The 25,374-nt window shown below is 35.6% G+C and overlaps 1 protein-coding gene across 6 annotated transcripts in view; it reads right to left on the bottom strand.

Annotated features, from left to right (window-relative positions):
• Window positions 1-25,374, bottom strand: part of CDH19 (cadherin 19) — a 116,797-nt gene that overhangs the window by 65,482 nt on the left and 25,941 nt on the right. For 2 of the 6 annotated variants that reach the window (XM_032121291.1, XM_032121274.1), the window contains exon 1: window positions 3,457-3,622. The exons of 3 other annotated variants lie outside the window; for them this stretch is intronic. The gene's annotated coding sequence lies outside the window, so the exon portion shown is untranslated. Of the gene's footprint in view, window positions 1-3,456; window positions 3,623-18,475; window positions 18,597-25,374 lie in introns of those variants that run through there. One more of the 6 variants, XM_032121283.1, reaches the window with a different exon arrangement.

Here is a 25,374-nt window from a genome sequence, read left to right as displayed (position 1 = left end):
TTCTGCTTGGGATGTATAGATACCATTTAACAATTTAAATTTTTAAAGAGATGTTAAATAACAGCTTTCTTTGCAAAGATTTTTGATCCTCTTTTTTTTCTCTAAGCAGTTTTGACAGATTGCATTATCCCACCTCAGCTTGTGAATCACAGGAGCTTGATATTTCCCACATACTCTAGATATCCTATTCACCATTCTGAAAAGGTTCTCTACAGGGAAAGGAGTGTGTAACCACAGTGTCTTTACGATTTGACAAGCATTGTCTCTTTAAATCCCTTTTAATTTTTGTAATCTTTCTAGTTAATGAAAACGCATCATTTTGACTACACCATCCGAATGCTAACAGTGAAAAACCTCAAACCTTCTTTATGCTGCATGACAAGGAGGGCAGAGCATTTGAAATATTTGAAATAATTTCTATTATTGCTTAATATACTTGGAAACCCAGTCTTAAACAGAAAATTTATAAGCAAAATAAAACTTCAAGAACTTTAATTTTCTCTTTTATTTAGCACTGTCTAAAAGATCTGTAAAATACTGAGAAATTTTGCAGCCATATTTTATACTGATTAGGTTTTAATCACGTTAAAGACTTAACAATAGTATTCAGTCACACTTAATTCTGTTATTCTTTTGTTACTTATATTTTATCATTTACTCTACTCAGATGTGTTTTGACTTCCAGTGTGTCGAAATTATGTGTAAAAAGTAAAATGTTAAATGACATCTTACACTTCCTCTAATGTTTAGTTAACAATTTTGCAACTGCTGTCACTCCCTAGTTATAAAAATATATATATGCAGTGTCAATGCAAAAAAGAATTTGCCCTCCACAAATTTAAAATTGCATCGGAACATACATGTTAGAATTCTCCCTCAAGATAATCTTAGCAATCCTCAGGTATTGTATTTTTAGTTCCAGTACTGTATTTGCAGATACAAAATCTTTTACTGAGGTTTTACTTTCTTTTTTTTCTGCTTTTATCCTAATTAAATATCCCTTTTTCCTTGATTATGTTGTCTCAAAAGGAGTTTGCTTTAATAGTTAGGTCAGTGGCCTGAGAATGAAAGATTCTAATTTAATACCACCTTCCATCGGCAAGGTCTTCGCTATGTTTGTGTCCCTAATAGAAAGCCTGGGAGAAATGTTCTTTTGCAAACATCGTTAACAGTTACATCTTGTTAGCAGCAGCAACTGCAATTTCTTTTGTGCTGCAGGCAATGCACATGCAGAGAAGAGACCTTGATGTCTGTACCCAAAGCAGAATTATGTTCCCAGGTCTGTCCCATGTGGTCTTCATCCACACCAACTTCCTCTCTAATGGATGTGTACTTTGTCTGCTTAGCAGGATCTGGAATGAATCCAGGATAACCAGGATAGCTGAGGCTACCATAGACATTCTCTGGCCCTTTGATTCATCCATTTTCAGAAACAAATATTTTGTTGGATAAAAAAATCAAAGGACAGATAAGAAAGACGTGTTACTCCCTTTAGCATCGAAGGGGTTGGAACATAGTTGAAATAGGAAAAGGTTTAGGAACTGTGGTGGAACTTATCTCTACTGCCTGTGATAGAAATCAAAACTTTCTATGACTTACAAAGTGAAAGGAAGACAATGGTTTTCACCTGAAAAGGATCTAATACTTTAATTCAGTATTATCTATTGTATTGTTAGATCTGTTGGCACAATTACTTTATAAATTAAACTGATTTAAGAAATAGCCACATCTTTCTGATTAAACTAAACAAGAAGATCCCAAGTATATTTTTAGAGAACATGGTGCAAAGAATACACAATGGAAATTTCACCCAAAAGAATTATAAAGTATCAAAGCAAATAAACCAAAGAGTAATGATGAAAAGCAACAATAGCTTAAACCATAAACATCATTAAAATATGCCTGTATAGCATATCATATATTGTTTTCATATATCGTTTTAAATTTCTGCTGATATTGTCTGAAAATTACTTCATATCAGTAATTGGAAAAGCTTCTGACACATGAAAGAAGTATATTGACTTCATTTTTAAGATATTATACATTTTTCGGTTTTGAATGTAAAGTGTGCATTATAATTTCATAAATTACCTTTTACCTAGGTAAAAGTAGTTACATTTTGCTTCTAAAAATGTGTGGCTTTCCATAGTAGATTTGTGACTTTGTTCTTTAATTTTAAGCTACTTCTCTTAGAGTATTTTGCGAGCAAGGCCCTCTTTCATCCTCTCTCCATTGCCTAAAAATAATTCCAAGAATGGATTTTCGTTGTCTAGCTCTTTCACTGATGCATTTTTTATTCTGTAAAAATGCAGAAAGTCTGAACTCCCGTCACAGCCCTATATTCATTTTATGTAAGTGCTTGGTTCAACACTTCCAACAGAAGAATGCTGAACATTGAAATGTATTGTTATAACTCCTAAAACTGAGTCCACAGATCAATTTTTGCACCTTAGTGCAAATTTATCCAGGTATAAAATAAAAGTAGTTTATCTGGAGTGCTTTTGCAACCACAACTGATTCTAAATAACAATCTATTAAAAAATAATGTTATAAGCCAAAAGCTGGGTAATTCCCACCAGTTTCATAGCAAAATATTTTGTAGAAATGAGCAAAATGACAGACACTCAGTATTTTAATAACAAATCAGCAGCTATTAAATATCTCTGGGCTATATTCTACTGGTTGTTTCTTGGCTACAGTCTATTTGAAGAGTCTGAGCTATAAAAATAAATTGTAGCTACCTCCAGTAGAAGCATTACAAAAGAAATATGCAATGCAAATATTTTGCCAGTGTATGTACCACACAGTTCTTTGAAAATCTCATTTATTAACAAATTGCTGTTTAACACTCGAGATCTGACAAAAGTAGAGGCACACATTTTCTGTGGTATGACAGACTTTGCAGTTGCTAGGTGGGGGATTATAAAGAGAAATGGGAACAGAAATGTCAGTGAAATTAAGGAAAAAAATATATTATTTCTGTTACATCAGAGTGAAGAGTATCAAGAAGGGAGTATTTCCCACTGTTCCTTTAAAGCAAGAGACTTTTCACGCTTCTCGATGTCACCCTCAGAAATTGTAAGCACACTTTCGTGACAATCACTCACCTAAGTGCAGTTGAAGTAATCACAAGCACTCTGTCAGAGCTGGGGGTTTTGCAAAAATGGATTGATAATCAGCATGAAAATTTTAGTGTGCAAGTTGAACACAAAACAAGCATAGTGAGTATTTCGTCTGTTAAATCCAACTTAGAAGTTTGGAATTTCACAGATATAGAATTAGACAGTGGACTCTGAAAAAACAACAAAGGCAGATTTCTCTTTCTAGAGGTGTTGAGTGGCTTCTGGGTTTGTTTTTGCCTTTTGTGGCTTTTGCACTGGAGGCACCCAGGTATGTGTTTTAAGTTTGATTTTAGAATACAAAAAATAAAAATAAATATAGAGAGAAAGATCTTACCTGTGTAACTTCAGGGCCTTCTAGGTATAAAGGAATGGATATTACAAAAGTTGCGTGAAACATGGGATGCAGAGAAGTAAGCAGTTCTGTTTTACTTCACAGATCCTCAGAAAGCTCTAGGAGTTACAGCTTCCTGCCAGTATAAGTCACTTGTGCTTTTACTTTTGAAAACTCACAGTATGACACTGCTTACTGCATGCTATTTTGGGTGCCCTGAGTAAAACTATGAACACAGGCACTTTTGTGCAAAACATCATAAGGCCTCTCTGATGTTCATTCAGAGTTCAGAATTAAAATGCAGAAGGCTCTAGCAAGCAAAATACAAGCTGATTTTCTTCTTCCTAGTGGAAAAATAAAGTACTCCCTGGCAAGTAACCAGGGTGGTGGGAAGGTAATTCATTTTGTGTGAGAGCATTTTGCAAGTGAAAGGGATATGCCCTCTGTTTAGAGTTTAGTCAGGGAAAAAAGTGGCCAGTTTAGAGTAGTCACAAAAGTTAGTCAAAAAAGAGAGTTTCTATAGTCTGGGTTTTGCCCTCTGGTCATTTTTTTCCCCACCAAATAATTTAGTTTAAAAAATAATAAAATCTTCACTCTGAGAAAAAAAACACATGCCCAAGATATTGGTTTATTTTCCTGTGTATTTTTAAAGGCACTAAATAAATGCATTTTCTTTTCTTATAATTCCTTGTGAAAATTGAATTTTATCTACTAAAATATAGGGGTTTTATAGTCAAGTGAAAAATGTAATAAAAATAATACAATTTAAAATACCCCACAAAAATCCCATAAAAATATTGTGGAATAATTATGCAACAGGTTATAATTTTTCATAGAAATCAGATTTCTCTTAAGTGAATTTAGGAAATTTTGAGCAATAATTCAAATATTCATTATGCTTTTATAAAAAAATGAGGCTATTTGGTGAAGAAACAAGAACTGTGTGTTGCAGTAACACTTCAGTAATTATTATGGGAGACATATTTATGGTGGTATAATTTAGAGCCTAGTACCACATCAATTATAGCTCCAGGCCAAGAAGATATCTGAGAAGTCCTAAATGGAAAAAACCAAACATTACATTTTGTCAGACATAATATGTCCTGTTAACTATAGAACAAAAACTAAAAAAACCCTCCAAGCAACCTATCTCAAGAAAAGTTCTCTCTCCCTTTTTCTTCTTCCTCATCCAGTCTCAGAAAATTTAACAACTGTTTCTATGTGGAAATGTAAAACTTCTTGTCTGTACTTCTGTCACATATATTGTACCTTTTTTTTTTTTTAATAAATTACGGCCAGCTATGCAGATCTCAGTAAGATATCCAGGAATTTCATGGGCAGAGCACAAGAAATGGCAAATGAGGAAAGGTTACTCTTTAGCATGGATAATGCTGTAAACCAGCACGATTGGACCATGGTCTGCAAAGGGAACAGTTCTGGTTGATGAAGATGTGAAGTCTGGTGCCTTGGCTAATACTGAATCACTGTTTACTGTATTTACATCTAGATGTCAAGGTCAAATTAACTGCTCCCAAATAAACACAAACCCCCCTAATATCACAGGCTTTAAAACTTGAGTTGAATGGGCTTGAAGTAACACAGGAAAACTGTCCACCCATCATGTCCATCTTGACAGAGTCAGAAAGACTTGTTCTCTGTAAGAAAGTACAGTGTAAATTATCTGTGCAGCTGGATTTTTGTAAGATTATTCAGAATTACTTGTGAGTCTTTTGAGGATGATCTCATGAAAACTTCTTGAGGATTATCTCATCCTAATGACTTCAGTTTAGTCGTTTAGTAACATAGTTTCTGTATCAGGCTGGAAATTAATACAATTTATCAAGTAATATACACTTTTAGCTTTAAGTAGATAGATCAGTTAAGATTTTTTTTCTCAAATAAAAGCTTTATTACACAGCTTAAGGTTCTTTGACAATACTGTGTTCTTAATACACATTATTTAATTATTTATGAAATTATATATGTGAAAAACAAGCTGACATTTATTTCTGCTGCTCTTACCTCAAGCATTTTTTGCCTGTTCTAGACAAAACTTAATTTGTCTAAATCTTGACATTAGATTTGAACACGGGAATTAACATGAACTAAGATCACATTTTCATATCTTCTACACATTTTATCATGCTTGGGTTTTTGTTTGCTTTTTTGTTTGATTGTTTTAAGAAACAGGAATGTTTGGTGAGAGCTGCTAGTCAGTAAGAATGGTGACATCTTACTGTTGATTCATGGTCTGACATCGGCTGTGTAAAGGGTGAGGTATAGCTGGTGCAAACCAGAAAAATGTGAAGGGGAGAAGGATGCTCTCCTAAGATCTGTGGAAACTGAAGAAGTGTAATTGGAATTCAGAGATATGTTACAACTTACCATCCAGAAGAACAGCTTTTTTATGAACTATGCTTCTCACTGACTTTCTACCAATAAAGAAGAGGTGACATTTCATTCACCAAGGCAGAATTAACTAGACATAGATGTAAGAAAAGGGCAAAACCATTGCTGACAGTTGGAAAACACAATATTCTCATTTACTGAGAATGCTGGATCCTGTCACAGGACGTAATCTAAGTAAGATGTGCCATGTGAAGCAAACATAAATGAACACTAGAAAGCAAAAAAAAAATAGAAGTTTCTTGGAAATGCTTGTTGAAGAACTGATTAGTAGAACTGACCATAACAATGGCTAGGTTTTTGACAAGGTGAAGATAGCATGGAAGGAAAGCTATAGCTATAGCTAAGCTATAGCTATAAGGAAAAAACCCCAAAACTAGTTGTATAGTCTGCCCCTTAAAAAAGAAGTCAAATAATTCACACAATTATGAGAAGTTTCTCAACTCGGAAGAGAACACATTCCTAATACAGTGTTCTCATGAGATAAACAATCTCTGCTTCTCTTTGTGTAGGCACCTGTTAATGGCCAGCAGACTTTACAATATTAACATTGAAAGGAAATAATTTGGACTGCCACCTATGGAGGAAAGCTTTTACCCTGTTAGCTCTTTCCTGATCTCACAGACCATGATATTTCCCACTGAGGGGGCCCTCAGTGATATGGGAGAGTTCAGCAGAATAACTCTACTCATCCCCTGAGCAAAACCTTCCAGGAGGTTTGGAAGAGTTGAGTGAACTTTTTTTTTTCACCAAAATAAATAAATAAATGTGTTGTTATATAGGCAATGGGAAATAAAAAATCCAGTTAAACTGTTTAGAGTATTTTCTGTCTCTGTTGTAATTAAAAATAGGAATTCTATCCATCTCTAATCTTGAGCTTGAATTAGGTGTTTGCTTAGAGGTAAGTGCACGATAATAAATTTGGAATTAAAATGTCTATATAATTTAAAACTTGGTTACTGATCAGCCAACTATAACAGGATATTTATTAATTTCTTTTAAAGGTAAATTTCTGTTCAAATATAGTGATATGGATATATCTGTACATGCTATCATGCTATGTACATGACTTAAAGAAAGACAGTCCTAAGAATTCAGTTGGGTAGTTATCTTTATTTCCCTTTTTTTAAGGAAAATACATTTCATTTTCCAGCAACTGAATAAAAAATAAAGATGGGAAAACCCAAGAGAATTATTTGGTTTTTAAAAAATTAAAGAAAATTGTAAAAAAATTTTAAAGGGGTCATTTTTCATTCTAGAAGATGCAATCTTTGACATTTGCCTTGTTGGACTGATCTCATAAGATTTCACTCTCTTGGGTTCACTCAGTGATCTGATATCAGAGCAAGTTGAATTTACTCAGTTAAGGACAGGAAGTGTTGGGGAGGAGAGGAACAGAACCCATGATTTCAAGGGGGGTGATTCTCCCATATTATGTCTGCCCAAATCATGGCTCTTTTGTTTGGAATTTGCACTTGGAATTTTCATCAAGCTAAGCAGAATTACTCCAGGCTGGGTAAATAGCCAGCACAACACTGCTGGAAGGTGAAAGTGCTGTGAAAATAAAAGGAGTCTCATTGCTCACAACAGCAGTGAAGCCATTCATAATATCTGTATCTCTGGAGACTCAATACTGAATCTGTGGGAGTTATTCTATTTGTTTTGTTTCCTTTTGTTTTGTTTTGTTATTGTTGGGATCTTTGGCGTTTCTAGACATACTTATTAACGGGGATTCTGATATGCAGTTTTTCCTAAAGCTAGTCTTACTTATAACCACTTAAGGGAGGTATAGCTTCAAGAGGAGCCAAGTGGAAATGAGACAAAAGAGAAGTGAGGCCTAGAGGGCTTCATAGGCTGAAATGCAGTAACATTCTTTTTCATTCCTGAACAGTATCTTGTCACTATACAAAAAAAAATATATACAATGCTGAATGAAAGAATGGCTTTTTTTTAAATGCATCTTTTTTTTCCCTTCCTTTCACCTTTAATAATTTTGCAACTAGAATTCTATTTCCACTAAAATATCTTATAAGTCTGTCATAGGTTAGCAAGCATAGTCCCGGAAGGGATGTCCTTACTAAGGGGTGCTTACAGTTTCCTCTGGGACCTGGTAGAACCTATCAGTGGCCAGTTTGAATATGGACAATTCTCTATGCCACTTAAAGTTGTGACCGCCTGTGTGATCCACACTTAAGAATAGGCAAACTCCCCCCCCAAGCTCTCTCTCGTTTCCGGCACTGGGACAGGTGGCTGCAGGCCCCGTGTGGGGGCCAGCGGGCCTGGCCAGGCCCTGCTTGGGCCAGGCCAGGCCAGGCCACGGCCATCCTGGAGCCGATGGATCTGTTCCAGCCATGGAACCCCCCCCACTGCCTTGCCGTAGGCAGCCGGAGCGGCTCGGCTCTCCCCCCTCTCCACTGCGATAAGAAAAATTCAACATTCCAACTGCAAAGCTGCAAGGCCGAGGTGAGAGGAACCCTTTTATTGCTGTGAAGAGCTGAAAACCTGAGGGAAGAGAGAGGAGATGCTTAAAGATGAAATTCTGTTGTGAAGCTATGATATATCAGAGTATCCTGTTGTAATTTCATGAAGATATGGGGGGTGGAGTGTTCGACTCGTAAGCAAAAGCACCTGTGCTGAGATAGGCAGATGCTGACGCAGCTGTAATTTCATGAGAACTTTGGACAGGGAGAGATGAACCAGATGAGGACTTTTGCTCCAAACGGGAAAGGAGAAAACCTCAGTTCCTAGAGATGCTCCCAGAGATAGTCCTAACGATGAAGATGAGGAAGACCCTTTGCTCCCAGGGAAGGAGAAGGGCCTCTGTTTTTGTTTCTGAACGGCTCGACCTTAAAATTGTACCCCAAAAAACTTCAAGAGTGGACCCTCGAAAGCAGTTGCGGGAAAAGCTGCAAGTCGGGGGAAGGGACTCACATCGCGAGCAGAGAGACTCCTCTTCCTAAATGGACTGAACAATATTTGGAAGTGGGCGGCTGTCTCGTTGTGATAATGTTTTCATAGCATGAGCAAGAAGAGACTTCTCTTTCTAAACGGACTGAACAAGGTTATTATGGAAGTGGTAAACAGACTGAACATCTTAAGGGTTGTCTTTTTACATTGTCAGTGGGAGAAGGGAGGAAGGTGGGAGGAGGAGGAGAGTTCTGAAGGTGGTATAATTTTTTTTTCCCTCTTTTAGGTCTGTTAATAAACTTCTTTATATTCTTTCAAGTTTGGTGCCTGCTTTGCATTTCTCCTAATTCTTATCTCACAGAAGATAAACAGTAATGAGTATTTTGGACCAAACCACTACACAGTCACAGCTTCCAGAAGAGAAGATAGAAGCTAAGCATGAGTCACTGCAAATATAAAAATACATGGATTAATCTACAATACTAATGAGAGTCTTTTTCATTGAATTATCTAGAATCAGTTTAAAAATAATTTTGTGTCTTTTTTTATATTATTTAATGATAATAATATGTGGGTTTTTTGCTTTCTATGTAATGACTTTTTTTCCAGGGGGGAAAAAAGTTTAATGAATTGCAACAAAATATAATTACTTAAGTGTGTATTTAGTGGCTTGTGTGAAAAGTCTGTGGAAATGGTGCATGACTATTCATTAAAATAATCTGAATATCTCACAGTAATCAGACCTTTCCAAAGATGTTTCCTTTCTCTTTTACTTTTCTTTCCCCTTTTCTTTTCTCAGTGAATACTGTTGTGATAGAATACACCGTGTTTGGCAAATAATATGCAGACACCCGATTGTCTTTTCCTCCTCTGTTTCTATTCCCATCACAAGACAGAATCAAATAAGAATGAATTCAGAGCAGGAAAATCTTTGAGATGATCCCCTGAAGGAATGGAGTTCTCTTATTGTCTTACTATTTAACAGTGTTTAGATATAAATTGAATGAAATAGGGGATGTCATCTCATCTCTATCTTTAGCCTGAGGTCTCATGCTGATGATCAGATCCTAAGAGCCTGAATTGGGCTGGTGTCTGTAAGTAACTAGTTCATATTCTCCCACCTGTCTCCTGCAGAGAGGACAGTGCCTGTCATGAGATATAGATCATATATAGTGCAAATCGGAATTCAGTTGCGAATAATAAAATATGTTGAAGAATAACAAGACATATTTTTTCCATTTCTTTACATAACCCTCATACACTCTTTCACATACGTGATCAGTCACCTACAAAAGTTAGAGCTTTTCTACTTCTATGTAAGTAGCAGTATAAGTCTTAGCACACCCATTTACATGTCGAAAACTTTAAGCATGAACACAGAAGAAATATTAGAAATAGAAAATGTATGTTTATGGAGAAAATATGTAACTATAACTGTGTCTGATCAGCCCAGTATCCTGCTGCACTGTAATGTCCCAGTTTAAAAGTAAGTGCAGAAATTAGTACAAGAACTGGAATAGGGGCTGCAAGTCTGGGACATTTATAAAACAGACACTTATGTACAAATTTCAGTGGCAGAAAAGTAACCGTTGGATTAGTTCAGCAAAACTAAATTCAATATTCCAATTTCAGAAATGTCAATGTGTTTTGTTTTGCTTTGATTAATCCTCATGACATTTCAATTCCCAAAAAGGAATGAAATCAAACAAAGAACAAGAATCAAACAAACAAAGAACAAAGAAAAAATCTGAAGAATTACGTAATGTCAACACTTCATCCCATGTCCCACCAGCAAAGCTTAAATGATAGCTTGGAAGACAATTGTGTGAAGTTAAAATCCTTTGAGATCAGCTTCTGGGTAAGGATCCAACTCTCATCACTTTTGCCACGAGGGAAAAGAAAACAGAATATCAAATATTTTTTTATTTTTGTAAATGGGTGCTAAAAAGATTGCACAGGACAATGTTCCCTCAATCTATGCTCAATGTACCACCCTAAACCTCTACCTTGTTTTGATTTCTAGGTAGGGAATAGAGGACAGTGATGCCATGATGATTTTTTGCCTTTTCTTTTATATACCCCTTTTATATATATTTTTATAGATTTTTGTATTCTTAGTGTTTTTTAGCCTACATTCTTAGACTTGTTTGTCAAGCTAGGAGACTAAACATCTTAGAAGTCTTGTAGTTAGGGATCAGTGTGCCCCAGACCCCAAGGTCCTCTCCAGAGCACATTTTGTAAACTAAGACAGAACCATCCAGGGGAAGGTTCCTCAGGGAGGGGGCTCACTCGAGCCTCTCACTGGAGAATCTTTGATAGATATGCTAATTAGTAAAACCTATATTGTTATACCAGATCTATTGTGTGGGTGCATTGTGGTGTGCATTTCAGTGCATTCCACCTGGACGTGTGCACCTAAGGATCCTTACAATAAATACCAAGGTAAAATCCCTTTTCCCCTTCTAACCGTGTTTGATTCTTGATTTTAAGACCAGGAAAAGGCATCAAAGGAGTAGGGCAATTATTTTGAGTTCTCTGATTTCTTATAATCAAAAAACTGGGCTTTTGTATTACACCCTGAGAAAAAGTTTTTCAGCCAGCAAAAATGAATGAGAAGAACTTTGCTTTGTTCCACACCAAGACCACCTCCCATTTTGTCTGGCTTTGTTTTCCGGGTTTTTTTTTAAGAATTCCCCTCCTTTTATTTGCTTAGAGTTGCATTCTGGGCACAACAATTTAATCTAAACTATGATTATAATGACAATTATACTAACTTGTTTCCTTCCACATTTACCTAGAGGAAGCTGTGACGGGGTCTGCACCATCTGCCCTGTGTGGTGGGCCAGTGCCTCCACCCAGTTGGAGCTGTTGAAGGGCGAGTCTCCAGTGCAGACCTCAGACTGCAGTAAGTGCCAAGATCTTTCTCTTGGGGTAGGGATTGGCAGCAAGCAGGGGTAATGGCTTTAAGGAGGGTGGATTAAGATGAAATATCAGGATGAAATTCTTTACTGTGAAGGTGTTGAGACACTGGAAAAAAGTTGCCCAGAGAAGCTGTGGATGCCCCATCCCTGGAAGTATTTAAGACCAGGTTGGATGGGGGCCTGGTTTAGTGAAGGTGTCCCTGCCCATGTTGGGGAAGTTGGAAGTGGATGACCTTAAAGGTCCTTTCCAACCCAAAACTTTCTGGAATTCTTTTCTATGATTCTATGATCTTAAAATATCAAAGACACGAAAGATAGCACTGAGTTACTGCTGTTTGCAAAATGCTTCTATTTGATCTATGAGCAAGACAGGCAAACGTAAATATATCTCGCTTCATTGGCCACTGTGTAGAGTCCACCAATTATACCAGCTGACACCCTGACGTGAATCCTACATGAGTAACAGCATGGAAATGCATTGACCTCGAAGAGTCAGAGTCAAGCAACAAACAAGACCTTGTGTGACAAAATCTGAGGAGAAAAATCAGCCTGCTTAATGAGGTATTTCATGGTAAACTGAAAATATTCACAAAACCTCTTCTTTTTAAAAACATCATCTCTTTATATGTTTTACTCTTTGGTATCAAAGATATAAGATGTTAATATGGAATTTTTTCTATGAATTTCTGTTGTATATCTTTACCCACTGGAGAGGGAGGAATGGATATATGTGTACAGATGATAGTGGTGTATCATAAGGACAATTAAAATATAGTAAAAATATAAAATAGAGATTTTAAGCTGTTCGATTTTTTGGAAGGGGGGTTTGTTTTTGCAAAACAGCAGAGAATAAGCAGGAAAGTTGTGCAATGATGCTAAAGCAATCTTGTGAATGACAATTTCACAGTATTTAGGAAAATTTCTGCTACTGGAGGACACAAAAGAATAAAAGGAAAAAAAAATGGGGGGTGGTGCAGGGGGGGCAGCCAGATCTCCTCTCTACAGTTATGCAGAAGTCTAGCCAAAATTAAATATGTGTAGATGAAGTAAGTAGGCTGTGGAGAGAGGGTAGGAAGAGATTGACTATTCTAAATTGAAACATCCAGTTCATCTTTCCAAGAATAAACCAGATGGAGAAATTGTGACTGGATTGGTTTGGACACTAGCCAGATGGAGGACCAGTTATTCTGGCAGACAGGAGAAAAGGGGAGAGCAACCTATGAGAAGCACAGCAAGGTCCCAGACAGATGAAGATGTGAGTAGCCCAGGAGCAAGGTCAGCCCTGCCTTGGGTTCTGGCCAGCTCACCCACAGCAAGATGGAGAACAGCCTGTGCAGTGATCAGGCTGCTGCCTTCAGGAGCCAACCCACCTCCTGTGTCAATGGCAAGGCTGTGGGGTTTCACACAGGGAAGGATGTTGATAGGAGAAGCACCGTTTATTGTCACTGGATGATTCTACTCTTTAGAGAAGGTTTAGAGAATCAGGAAGCTAAAGCTCTCAAGGATGAAATGAGGCGTTTGGATTCTGCTGTTTTGTGCAAAACACTGAAGATCTACTTTTTATTTTTCACCTTGCTTTTTGAAGTGGAAATTCAAATTTCCCAGTGTTTTCAAGATCAAAAGTAACATTTATTTTAGGCCCAGTCTCAAATTTGACCATTTTGGCAAAATTTCTCTCTGTATCATGTTTTTTATATGTGAGAATTTTCTAAATTGTAAAGGTTACTTTTTCCCTTCTCCTTAACAAAATTCCATGCCTGTATCCAAATGCAGATTTGAAATCTCAAAGTTTGCACCATAAAACTGTGGAAAAATGCATGTGACTGAGTGAATAATTTCGAAACTAAGATACATGGATGATATATATGTAGCTTCTTTCACAGGCACCGATATATTAAAGGTACCAAAAAGCAGGGTTTATCTACTTGGTTGCACTTCCGATCTTCTGTGATCATATGTAACCTCATAAAATTGATCTACTTTGCAGTAAAATGACACTCACTGGAGTAGTGATTAGTATAGCTCTTTATCTTATCTCTCATCTTAATTTCAGTGATGAGTGCTATATATGCTGGAAAGCTAAACGTGTCCTGGTATTCAGGGTCCTATATGCTGTGGAGGATTCTCTAGTGATGGCAGCTACCTGGTCAGAGTATGGAAGATCACCAAAACTGGTATGAAAAAGAATGACAGAGCTAAATTTAGTAGAGAGTGTAGCCATAGCTATCTAGTTCTGCACTACATTATATGGACTTGACAATTTTTTTCCTTCAGCCATTGGTATCTCCATTTTACTACCTCTATAGAATTGTAGTTTCCCAATGAAGTAAACTCTTAAATCCAAACAGTGCTTCAAGTCTTTGCTACCATCAATCTGGACTGTATGAAGAAAGTAGCAGTTTCAAGATTTACAGCTTGTTAGTTTAAACTGTGTTACAGAAAACAAAATCAAATGGCATATGCCATTGCAAATTCTGTATTTGTATTAAAAAGCATGTGCCAGGCCTGACCTGCAGAGAATAATTTCTGCATAGTCTCTCACATGGCTCTGTAATAACAAAAAAAAAAAAAAAAAAAAAAAAAAAAAAAAAAAAAAAAAAAAAAAAAAAATCTTCTATGCCTATGTCTAATAAGACAATTTGTTTATTAGATTTATTAGATTTCCATTGCCAATGACTTCGTGCCTGACTTTAGAATGCTCAGTCAGTCAGTGATGCTATAAATGCCTTATGAATGGACTACATCTTAGGAGCACCTTTTCCAAGAAAGCATGCTCAGCCTTCAAGCTCTGCAGAATAAAGTCATCGCTTGTTATGGACTACAGGCTTTGCAGGCTTTGTGTTGAGGAAACATCACATGCACTAGGACTTACCAGGCTTTGCCTGGATTCATGTCTGAAAATCTTTTTTTTAGCTTATTTAACAGTAAAAGATGTTATCTAATGATCAGTTCAATAATGATCTGTTTTCTCTTTGTTTAGCTTTGTACAATTGTATAACTCTGTATACACATGCATTTGCACGTATAGCTATATGCACTTTGGTATCTGCTTGATATCCATATTCAGCAGCTGTGTTTGGTGCAGAATGAACTCTCTATGACCCTTGAGTGAAATGCTGCATAGTGGAGGGGAGGCACAGGATAAGAGTGGAGGCCTTAAAATTATGGGCATGGGATGGTATGAGAGATGACATGCCAATGTTTATGAAAAGAATGTAACCTGGTAACTTGGGTAAACATGTAAAACATGCCATATGTAGTGCATTTGGATCTGACATGGCCCTGCAGAATAATGAAGAAAGATCAAGGTACTACAAATGAAAAAAAAAAGGCCCCAGGCAGTGACAGGGAAGATGTTATCCATAACAAGAGTTAGCTACTTCCAGTGAAGAGCTACAGATGCTGATGCTTCAATGTAAAATTTCCTTCAATCCTCACTGACCTCAGCACACAGCAGGGCACTAGAAAGGATAAACACTTCACCAGAAAAATAAAGAGAGCATACTGGGAAATTCGAGCATAGCAATTTTAATTGTCCATATTTTGAACAGCGACTTACTAATATGGTAGTTGTGATAATATTAGTTATTATTTCATTTGATTCTTGAGACTATAATTTGAATAAAAATGTATTGATTTTGAAGATAATGTGTTTGTTGCCCTTTGTTTATAACATGATTCGAGACCTATTAATTCAAAAGGAATTTAAGCAACCCATTCTACAAATCAGATGCACCAAACTGGTAGCACAAGTATTCATTTACCACAGTGTTTTGGAATTTGAGATTCTTTGTTCATCAGACAAGTTAATATTTACCCTGTAGCATGAAGTTTTTGGGATATTCAAGCAAAAAAAGGAAAGGCTTATGAATAATTATTTATATGTCTTTGTTCAGCATTCTGAACATAGTAAAAAATTATTTAGTTCACACACAGAAAAACACAATACAGATCATAAATGAAAAAGACAGTGTTGCCTTCTCATTTCAGTTAAGAGATTCAAGAGGAGGTTTTAAGATAATGTTTATAACTTCAGTTTTGCAATCTCTTCCTAGGTCAAAGCATATATTCTGCATGTTCAATTATTGGAATGAAAAAAGTAATTTTCAATAATTTAATAACTTTAATTTTATTATTATAAGCAATAAACTACGTTGTCAAAAAAATGGTATGCAAACAACATATCATGTCAATTGGCTGATGTGACAGTTTGTCCTGGATCATAAAACTTTCTGGAACCTACATTTCTAGGAACATGAGCATTCAAATATTTCTTCTTCAACACATTAAATAAATTCAGCTTGTAGCCTAGTAATGCTATTTCCAGAGGAAATTAGTTGATCAAACATCACAGGTTAATTTTTCTCAATTAATTTATCTGATTAACCAGATACAATGGGTTTATAAAGTATTATTTGCCATTAGGATTATTTCCAAAAGACCATCTTCAACAAAAGTAGAAACAAAGTCTACAGAATAATACCCTAAGATTCATCAAACAAGGTAATAAGTTTTTCTCATCTTCCTTTTTTAATGTCACATCATATAATATTTACGAATTATAGCTTAGTACTTTTTATATATAAACTTTTACAGTTATTCTTAAAATAAAAAAATATAGAAAGGAAATGTAGAGCTGTTCAAAATGTAATTTGTAGCTAATAAAATTAACACAGGAATATTACAAGCAATAATATTCACTCGCTAGAGGTCAATGATAAGATATTTCATTTTTAGTTGTATTTGACTTTCTGCCCTTTTCACTTCAAATGCAAATATATTGTCACAAACTAATTCACTCTTTCATATTACATCTTTACCATTTGATTTATTTCATAAAACCTTCAAACTACTAGGACTGTAATTCTGTAAAAAAATAAGGGAAATGACCAAGAAATAAATTTATTCTGATGTGTTACCCCAGTAGGTTAATAATGTTATTAGTTTTTCATACTATGCACAGTAATGTCTAGGAAACTTTAACAAATAGTATTTTCCTTGTGTTAGGTACTGTACATACAGAGAATAAAGTTACTTCATCCAAAAATATACATATATCCTAAATATTTCAATTAAAAATCAGAGGTTCTGATGCTGTTTTTAAAGGTTAAGTCTAATATTCTTAAATTAAAAACAATAATTCATCATCTGTATTAGATCTGTTTGTTTTAAGCATAACCAGGAAAATATCAGAAAATGGATTTTTCTTTCAACAGTAAAAGAAAAGCTTGAAAATATGTGTATGTCCATACCAGAGCACTTCCATTGCAAAGAAATTATCAGCTTTGAATTGACCAGTGTCAGTGGGTCTGAAAAGCTGGAGATTTTCTAACAGCTTATATTTGCATTAGAATTTGAATATTCTGTTCAGTGACCCTAGCAGATCAGAAAGACATAGAAAATGTTCTGAGACCTCAGCTTCTGTGTATTGCCATTCAGGAAGTATAGCTAAGAGTACAAATGAAAACTACATATTCATAGATATTTTTAAAAGTAAAAACTTGTGTACCTTTGCTTGTTTTGTACTCAGTTCTTGATTAATTCAAAATACTTTCTTATCTTAAAAGGAAAAAAAAGTATTCCTGGTGTTTTATACATATAAAATGCATTTTGGCTGTGTTTAACTATACTGGGCACTTAGGCCAATTTTGTAGAGATATTTTGCACCAACCTATTACACCAATATTTACAAGCTGCGTTCTTCATATTCACTTAATGCAATATCCACCCTTCTTCATCTAAGCTGTAATAAACATAACAGGGATAACTACTTACAACAATCTTTAAAAATATTTTTGCAGACCATGCTTTCTTCTGAGAATATTTATGACCATGAATATCAAGGGTACTTAAAATATGTTCAGCAGAAATATGGAATAAATGCATTACCAGCACAAAAGTAATTATAGAAACATTGGAAGAGCCAATGAAACATAGATTTAGAAGAAACATAAAGATTTTAGTTATAGGCTAGATTTTAGTTATAGGCTAGCTGTGTTGGAACGGGTGGAATAGGAAAGAATTTGGGACCAGTGAGAGTTAATTAAAATAGTTAGGAGAGCTGGACCTGAAATGGGTTTTTAGATGTTAGTAACCAATTACCAAATAGCTGATGATCTGTCATTTGCATGTTTGCTTAGCTGTGCTTAGAATAAAGAGTACAAATATTGATAAGTTTGTGTAGGGAACAAGGACAATTACAATTTCCTCCCTTTGTGGGAACTTGTCCAAAAGTCATGCAAGAAGAAACTTAGAGGTCACTAAAGTAATTAGGATTGTTCAAGTTCAGAAAGGCAAAAAGGTCAAAGTGAGGAAGATGAGTTACTTCATCTTCCTTAGAACCACTGACCCAATTCAAGACCACCGACTCAATTCAGAACACACACTACGCATGCTTAATGACATTTAAGCTCGTTTCCATACGAAGCGGAGAATAGGAGGTGCTAACACTATGAATATGCATTTGTATTTTGGATAGTCATAATATTTGGAAATAAAAAGCTTTGTGTTTGCTTGTATCAGGGCCTGCGTCTTAGGGAGCTATCCCACGCAGAGCCTGGTGCCAAATAAAACATGCACTTTCTGACTCTAAACTGTTAGAGAGTTTTTGTCCGTCTCAGTTGGATATCGATATTAGATCGATATTCGTATTTTGGTAAATCACCACATTGGATGAGACTAAGGTCTAGCTAGATTAGGAGCCAGTTTTCAACAGTTTGTAGTGGTAACTGATCCAGAAAGTCATCAAAATGAGGTAGCAAGGCATTATGGGGTAACATGATCCTTACTTCTTCTTCTGAACTATCCTTATCAATAGCCTGATCAAATCCTTATGTGGTTTCAGGTTTCTCCAACATTATCTTGAAGACAGAGAAAGGTAAAAAATATCTCCAACAGAGCAGAGTAGATCTGGAAGAGAGAACAGACTTTTGAAAGGGTAATAATACTTCAGAATGACCCAAATAACTCAAGCCTTTCCACAGAATGAGTAAATTGAAAACGTGTCATGATTCCCTCCACTACAGTGGGAAAAGGACTCTGCACAAGGCACAAGGACTGGCTAGGGTGCATTTCTTGAAGAAATGAAGAGCAAGTTAGGATCTAAGCAAATAACCCCAATAAAGTTCTAATACGTCAACACTGATAATTAAAAATTTACTATCTGACACGTAACACTGAAGATTTAGGTTCAGAATTTTCCTATTTCTTGTTTTTGGAGAAGGTGCAGTAGCAGTCCAGGGGCTGAAGTGATTTCCCATGAAAGTATCATACAGGCATTTGGCCCAAAACACAAAGTCTTCCAAAGTATAGCATAAAAAAATAAATAAATAAATAAATACTCAGATCTGTGTAGAGAGTAGTTACTAGAAAAAAACAACACTGCTGGGTATTACATATGAGTACACATATCTCCAAATTGTAGTACATTCAATTCTTTCTCAGGAGAAAATGGGGAAATTGATAAAATGGTTGTGATTGTTTTTTGGGTTTTTTTACCAGGTTTGAAAGAAAGTAGCCAATGGAACAATATAACAAGGAGTGCTATTCACGTCACCAAATATACCTAAGGTGAGAGAAATAGCAATCTGTTATAAGCTAAAAATCAGCTATATAATAAACAAAATCAGCTACATAGTAAAATACATTGAAATGAAATATGACTTGACATTAAATAGGAAAGCTGAAAGCTGGTAATTATTTTTAAATATGGAATCAAATTAAGAACCAGTTGGTATTTGCAAAGAACAGATGTTAAAGATGATTATTATAACCACTGGCAATATTGTATCTTATAATATGCAATATACTAGCACAAAATAGCGTAGAAGGAAAAGTAAACCTCTGTTGAAAACACTCACAGTTTTATGGGCAAAAAAATGTCTTAATTAGTATTAATTGAGATCCTAAAAATATCGTACATGCATTAAGTAATCTAAAAGAGTCATACTTTGCTTATAAAAAGATAAAGTAGAAAAAAAGTTCACCAAACTCCCTGAATAAAGAAAGAAGCATAAAGAACACTGACACTTTATACAGTGATAATGGGAAAAGAGCTTCTCACATCTGCAATGGAGCAGCTGACAAACACCAGTACTGTGAACATCCATATCAGCATCTCTATTACATGCACATTTGAGCAGTGCAAAGGTACTACTCCCAACAGGAGATGTCACTGCCTGCTTCCAACCATGGAAAAGAACAATGTTTCTTGTACCCTGTTGTAAATACAGTGTTTTGGAGTCCATGGGGCATTCAACAGGGACCTTAAAGGAAAGATATAAAAATTTAAACCAGTAAACTATCTAGCTCACAGCTAATTACTTGCTAGAAATCAAATATGCATACGAAACCTCAAGAAGAGTTTCCAGAAAAAACCCAAACAATCCTGTTTAAACATAGAATGTGTCCTAGGCTCAGTAATAGCGGGGTAGACTCTAGGGTAGAGAGGGTTTGTTTTTGTTTTGTTTTGGTCTTTTTTTTTGCTGGAGTAAAAGGACTGTCAAAAGATGGAAGACTAGATGAGCTTTAAGAATGATGTTCTGATAATGGCCCACCTGGATCCCCACTTCTGTTTTTCCTCTTTTATCTCTCTAACATGGGTTTACAAAGAAGAGATTATCAGGAGAAAGTTTGCACCTTCTTTTTGTTAAGGATAGCTGCAATAATTTCAGTACACAGATTAGGAACCCAGATAAATGAAAAGCCAGGAATTTTCAGGCACTAAAAATATCTTCTAGAGCTTGAACTTGACTTGGTAGTCCCAAGTTGTGTTTTAATGTTGCTGCTTATTATACTTATATTTTATTTGCTCCTTTCCTACCATCTAATAAGGAAACTGAAACTGCAAGGATAAAAAGACAGAGAGGGAAAGACATACATAATGTAATTCATACAAAAGTGCTCTAAGTGGCTCATTTAGATATAGTTTTGACATATGGGCTAAATTAAGACTTTAAATAGTGCAATACATCTTTTAATGCAAAAGAAATAGTATAAATGGGACTCAATTAATGAGCGGAAAATGTAAAAGACATTCTGGAAAAGCTATAAATTGCTTACTAAAATAAACCAGCAAAATTAATAGATAATGACTCTTGCAGCTCACTGTCATGTCCTCTTAACCACAACATCCATCAGGAAAAGAAAAAAAACATGCTTAGACCCAGTTATTTTACTTATTGAAGCTGCATGAGTGAACACTCTGATGAGGATAATTGAAACTCTCTTAAATTACCAACACAGAGATATATTAGGACTACAGATACAAAAAAAGGTTAATCCTTCCAAGCCCCGTGTGTTCACACATGGCTCCCTGCATCTGAAGTAAAAAAGAGGCATCTATCAGCAAGGCATGAATCCTCAGGGTGAGGGGATGGCTTCTGGTCTCTGCTCCAAGCAGGGCCTGCCTGCCTCCCAGGCTGCTGCTCCTGCAAGAGGAGCTGGCCGGCAGATGGATGGCAGAGCAGCGGCACAGCAGACAGCCCTGTGGGAGCAGGGAAAGGCAGAGAAAGGTGGGCAAGGGGCAGGTCCCTGCCTCATCCACTGGCACTGCTGTGTCACTTTCCCTCCCAGGGAGGAGGGGAACAAGGCAGCAGGACACAGCACTGTGTGTTTCACCACAAAATGATTAAGACAACAGAAGTTTTTATTTCCTTTCCTGTAACTGTTCATGTTACCGTTATTGCCATCTTCTGAGAAAAATTATTCATTTCAGGCTTCAACAGTTTTATTTCATGCTCACAGAGGAAAAACTGAGGAGGTGTTGTGATTATTTATATTACTGCTGGGGATGGTGACGTTAACACTGACATTCAAAACCGATGTATAGTTCTGCTTTACAAAAAGTACATGTGATAGTTACCATGTCATCTTTGATTACTGAGCTGCCATTTACCTCCTCAAAGAACAGCAATTATTTTCTTTTTTTTTATTAGACAAATATGAATAATGCAAAATATTAAGATGAGTTCTTCTCTTTGATCTACTTGTATGAAGAGTTTTTCTTGTTACAGTATTTTTAATTACTTCTAAGAAAACCTAGCCACGCATGTTCTACCACTCTTAGCAGTGCCATAGATGCCAATGAAGTTTTGTGTATTTTTACTTAATTTATCTGGTGTCTGCCATAACTACAGTTCTAAGGAGTTGGGTTTTTTTCTTTTCTTTCTTCATACTTATTGTACATATGGTGATTTCCAATTTTTAATTTATATGTCATTTCCTGTAATGCTCTTTCTGAGGTTGCTAGAATGCTCTCACTTATTGTCTAGTTTGTCTGTGTCTTCAAATAATTATAATTTTCCCCATTAATTCTTTTTCCAGTTCTCTTTTGCACACTGCTGGAACTGGTCATCTTTTTGATATTTCAAAGAGGGGCAGCAGAAAACAGAAATTATATCAATAGAAGTAAACCAAACACAATATGCTGGGGCATATCCAGAGTACTATTTATTTATTTACTTATCATAGCCAGTTTAGTTTCATCATTTTGCTTTGGTTACACTTTAATAATTTCACATATAAAGCAAACATGCATTTTTCTGTTTGGTTTGGGAGTTTCATCAAACTAACTAACATCAATATTAATTTTGGTCATTTACACAAATCTAGGGACAAGCAATGCAATGATTTAGATATAAGTTGGCAGAGTGGCAAAACATGATTGAGACCAAATATTGGAATCAGACTCCTGAATGGAGAGAAAATGCAAGTTTTTTTACGGAAATTTAAAAATGAAAATGAGGGTGATATTTCAAGCAAATTGGTAGAGAATTGGATACATTACATCTGAGTCATTACATCTGAATGTTTTTGAACCACCCAGGCAACAAGATTATGCTATCGATAAGGCTATAGATCCACAGAACTGAGGAACATCTCACCATGCAGAATATTTTGAAAAGCCTACACAGTTATTGTGGTGTTTAATAAAGAAGAGCCTAATCATGAAAGGGCAGTCTATTACAATATATGAATTTTTTGAAATACTGAAATCTGCTAAGAATTTAGGAAAAAAGGAGAAGCAATATATGAAGGAATAGGATAAAATATGCACAGTGGTATTCATAGGCAGGACAAAAAAAAGAATGTTATTCTTTATGGGACAGCATGAGGATAGATATCGGGGGAATAAATCTAGCAGTGAGAATAGGTAAGTTATTTCTTGCCTATAAAGTGATAGGCATTGAGTTAGGAGTGATTTATACAGGAGTTTACCATGTGATGTAGCAAAAAAAGTTTGAGGGTGATGAAGGTCTAGATGCAGGAAGGAAGGTATGTAATAACATTTGGCTTTTAGGCCAAACTATTGAAACATCTGTCAGCAATGTTTTAAGTTCAGATGATTCTGCCTTTTGGTAAAGGAATGACCTAATGGTGCCTTAAGGTCCATCCCAGTTTTATTTTCTATGTCACCAGGGGCCTGGGATATGAGGTTATCTTAACATCATGTCTTTAAATGTTAAAAGGCTGCTGTAACAATTTGTTCCAAAAGTCAGTTTTCAACAATGTAATAATCGTCCTTAGCCAATCTTTCTACCTATTATCCAAAAGTTAGAGATTGATTTATACTGCATGGATGAACATATTTTCAGTCTTCAGTAGTTTTTAAACCCATTGAATGAAATGTGGAAGGAAGGATCTTTTCTTTCAAAATTTATTTCTCTATACTTCTCTGAAATCTTTTAAATCTTATGTCATTGGCCTCAGAATGTGTCTTCTTTTTCCATGATGTTGTGCTTTTATAAGCTCTCATCAACATCAGATAGCCTGGCACCAGATCTGGTATAAAGACAGGGATTTTGATTTGCACTAGTGACTACAGCAGCTGGACCTCATATGAAACTCTGTTCCCATTCCTACTTGATTATAAAGTCTGTTAAAACATAACACTTTCAATTCTTTCTAGATCATGAAGACTGTCTAGGAAGGGCTAGCCTGAAATTTTATGTTTACATCCAATCTTTGTTTCTGAAAATCAGTGAAATAGAGCAATCAATAATTTTTCTTCCTTTAGAGAATTTAATTCAGTTCTGGACTAAGATTAATATAAAAACATTCCTGAGGCTTCAGATGCTGGCCGTCAGATACAAATCACAGTTTTAGGAAACAGTCATTGCATGTGCCATTCACTCCTAAACAGAATTAAGTAACTATGTCAAGTCAAACAAACAAAAGAAAAAGCTGGGAAATTTGCTTCACATATTTACAAAAATACATCTATTTTTACACCACTAAATATTTGAGTGGAGTAGTGATGTCAGAGTATGAGGCCGATTATTAATATGCAAGTAAATTTATCCATTTTAAGCAAAAGACCTTGTGCTAGTCCCAAATACATTTTTGCTCAAAGATAAATAGCCTAATGGCACTTATGGAATATCCTAAAGTGCTTTACATCAACAAAATCAATATCATAGGTATTTGAGTGAATTTTACTTCACATTGAATTATTATTTATGTCATCCCTGCAGATACATGACTCCTCTGCAATGTATTTTCATTAAGATTTAATGGGTTATTCCTAATGAGTTGGCTTCTTTCTTTCTTTGCAGCTTTTTCCCTGTAGTAAAACTTGTTACTAGAAAAAAACCCTGTATTTTTAAAATAGTACACCTCAGTGATATGTTTTTTAGTGAAGAGTGTGTTTCTGAACTGTTAGAAGAACAATACTTAGGAGATAATATCTTGTAAAGGTTGGAGTGCTCTCTATTTTTCATGTGGTAGTATAATAAGAAGCAAATGACAGGCTGGGAGGAAGAACCTTGAAGTGATAGCTACCTGAATAGAAATGAAAAATGGAGGGAAAGAAGTTGAAGGACCTTGCTCTGTCATATGTGTTTCATACACCTAACTCAATGATCAGTTCTAGCAGGACACAGGCACTTGCCTTAGTGACCTCAACTTGCTAGTGCAGGTGGGAGTCAGTTACTACTGCAAAGAACAAAAAAAAAGAGGTGGACTGATGATAAATAGCAGGCAATGGATGAAGAAAAAAGAAAACAGTTAGATAGAAATCTCCAGACAGCATGAGTCCATGGAGAAGGACAGTTGGCCCAGTGTCATATTTGCTGAGGTTCTGTCCTTTCTTTCTTTTTTTCTTTCTTTTTTTTTCTTTCTTTCTTTCTTTCTTTCTTTCTCTTTCTCTCTTTCTCTCTTTCTTTCTCTCTTTCTCTCTTTCTCTCTTTCTCTCTCTCTCTCTTTCTCTCTCTTTCTTTCTCTTTCTTTCTCTCTTTCTTTCTTTCTCTTTCTTTCTTTCCTTTTTTTTCTTTTTCTTTCTTTCTTTTTCTCTCTTTTTAATTTTTTTTGTGCAATTTCATGAGGCTTTGTTTTTTCTTAAAATAAGCATATTTCACATTTATGTACAGCCTACCATGCTTTCTGAATTGTAAAAATAAGAATTATTCTGATGAAAGAATAATTGAATTCAGCACTTACATATCTCTAACACAAAAGTCAAACAAAGAAATAACTTAGCAATGCACCACAATACTCTGCAAAGAAAAGGAAACTTGCTTTGCAAATTGACTGAAGATTGTATCAGATACAAGATGAAATAGGAAAACTCTTATTCTGGGTTTCAGTAGACTGTGGGTCTTTTTGAACTCCTGCATTTGCTGTCAGATAAGTGAATAATAAACTTGTCCCAATTTTCCATATTGTCTAATCTGTCCATTGTGGGCTTGAT

The sequence above is a fragment of the Corvus moneduloides genome, chromosome 1 (genome assembly GCF_009650955.1).
Source record: "Corvus moneduloides isolate bCorMon1 chromosome 1, bCorMon1.pri, whole genome shotgun sequence".
In the NCBI taxonomy this organism is placed as follows: domain Eukaryota; kingdom Metazoa; phylum Chordata; class Aves; order Passeriformes; family Corvidae; genus Corvus; species Corvus moneduloides.
The sequence above is the reverse complement of the archived record's forward strand: the minus strand, read 5'-3'. Positions and strand labels throughout refer to the sequence as shown.